Source organism: Humulus lupulus, chromosome 9 (genome assembly GCF_963169125.1).
Source record: "Humulus lupulus chromosome 9, drHumLupu1.1, whole genome shotgun sequence".
NCBI classification, from domain to species: domain Eukaryota; kingdom Viridiplantae; phylum Streptophyta; class Magnoliopsida; order Rosales; family Cannabaceae; genus Humulus; species Humulus lupulus.
In genome coordinates this window covers 4,341,182-4,343,695 of record NC_084801.1, presented here as the reverse complement: position 1 = coordinate 4,343,695, position 2,514 = coordinate 4,341,182, and the positions used below count along the sequence as shown (strand labels likewise).

General features: G+C 43.4%; 1 pseudogene; it reads right to left on the bottom strand.

Moving 5' to 3' along the window:
* LOC133801311 (dynamin-related protein 4C-like) lies at nt 1-2,226 on the bottom strand (annotated as a pseudogene).
* Between the last annotated feature and the right edge of the window lie 288 nt (nt 2,227-2,514).

Below are 2,514 nucleotides of genomic sequence, written 5' to 3'. Positions count from 1 at the left end.
TATAATTAACAATTTAACATAGTTGATTTAGGGTCCAATAAACAACATTACCCAGTAATAAGATCACGCTCGCCTCCCCAACTTCAAATATTGCTTAGAAAAACGACAAAAGGCTACCAATTAAAACTAATACAAAGCACACACTAATTAAATATACTTAACGAACTACCATTAAGCTAATTATTACATACAAACCCCTGATCATTCGCCACGATAATTCGCATCAGTTCGGTCCATAATTTTTGCCAGAATTTCCTTGCATTCCTTGAGCTTCTTAATGCTCCCATCAAGCTTGGCACGCTTTGCTGCAACGGTCGGCGACTCCTCCAACATTCTCTCCAGACCATTTCCATTGGGAGCCATAATTTGGGACACAAGCTCCCTTTCCACATGCTCATTGACCAGCCTGTGAACACTCAGCTGCAAGTGCAGAGCCATGCAATCCACAATTCTTCTCAGCACGATTCTCCAGTAAGCCACCATTCTCATCCTCAAGTCAAAAGCTTGAGGTAGTAGATGGGGCGACTTCCTTAGATTGACCAAGTTAACCGAGCCAAAACCTTCAATAGTCTGCCGTAGAACTGAGGTCGTTGACTTTTTCATGAATTCATCCTTTTGAGCCATGAGCTTCTTCCATTCGGTTTCGAACTCCGGGTTACAAGTATAGTCTGTCATCTTCTCCATCTCCACAACCTCCATAACCCACTTCATGGAGTTCTCTTTCATCTTCTCAATCAGATTAAGCCCTGCTCTTTTGGCCGATAGATGGAGCTGGTAGTAGTGTTGGACGTGAGTCATTAGAACAGTCATCATCACCTCCTCTATGTAACTCCATAGCTTTTCCACAAAAGCTGTTGGAATACTCGATATCCCATTTACCTTTTCATGCAACATTGAGGGAAATATAGTCCGGGGAAGGAAGTTGGGAAGAGAAATCTCCTTGGCTTCTTCCAAATACTTGATCTCATCCATCAAAAAATTATGAGTTGGATCACTTTGAGGACATCCATGAATCTCATCCGAGAACTTGTTCAAAATCTCAACCAACCGAGCTTTACAATGCAATTTCTTCTCATCTGGGTACTCCTCAAACTCTCCTCTAAGCAGAACTTTCCGGAGTGACTCTTTGACTCCACCAGTGATCCTCATGAACGCACTCATGGCTTCAGCCACAGAAGACATGGCCTTGGGGAGTGCTTTGAACTCAGCAACATAAATGTTCAGCTTATCGTTTATTTTTTTTGACAATGTCAGGCAAGTTTCGAGCTATACTTCTAGCTTGAATCTGCATGAGTTTCTGAGACAAAACAGGAATGCCCACAATAGATTTATCGATCTTGCAAAGCAAAGGATGGGTTCCAAAAAGCTTAGCTTCCGTTACCCGAGCTTCTTCGTAGGATTCATAACCAAGTCCAATGTTAACATCATCAGCCGTTACCTTCTCCAAGAGCCCTTCGGGTAACTTATCTGACTTCGTGACGACGGCGAGAGTCCTTTCTCCGGTTTTGTCAACGCTCTGTGATAATCGAATCGACTCACAAGTGGGAAAATCCACTGTGGCAGACAACACATTGAGAATAATACTAGCTTCAGGCTGTATATACTCCACTATGATATCCTTGATTTGGTCATAGATATTTTCAGGTTGACCATGAATAGGTACTCTGGTAATCCCAGGGAGATCAACCATGGTCAAATCAGGAACCCCTTTCTTCTTCACCACAAGGGTCAAAGGGGTTTTCGAGATTCCCTTTCCATCTCCGGCAATCTCCTGAGTCGCCGTGTTTATAGCTTCTGAGACACGTTCTTCGGTGGTCGGAACTTTTTTCTCGCCGAACTCCAGGTACAGCTCAGGCTGAGGACTCGAATGGTTCTGGAGTCTCATGATGAGAGGTACCTGGTGCAAATGCCTTGGCCACGTGGAAGATTGATCCGAGCGAGGGATTCGAGGACGGAAGACTTGCCGGAGGACTGATCGCCGACGACGACGATGGTGGGAAGCTGGATTCCTTCCTCCATGACAGCGAGGTTTCGAAGCTTGTCGACGGCATCAAGCACGGGACGAATTCTATCGTTGTAGGAAGAAAGTATTGGTGACTCACTGCCATGGCGATGATCATCATCTTGCTTATTAGCTAAGTTTGCAAGCAAGTCTTTGCTTTCATGTTGACTGAGATCAGAAGTGGATTGCTTTTTCTTACTACCCATTTTTTCTGGTAAGGAGCTTCTCAGATGATCGAGTGAGTAATGAGAATGTGAGATTGAAGAGAGAAAGTGACGAGAACGAAATCGATCGATGTGATTATATAAAGGGAGAGCTCTCGTCAGATCTTGGAACTCAAAGTTGTACGTACACAGTTCCGATTGGTCATGTCAATGCGTGATGTTGTCAGTGTTGAAGAAATCTTCTCTGTTATTCTTTTCATCTAGGAAAACTGTTCTCCGTACGTACCAAAGATATGCCGAATCTTAAGATTTATATATATAATTTACTGTTGAGAAAAGGTTTAATTT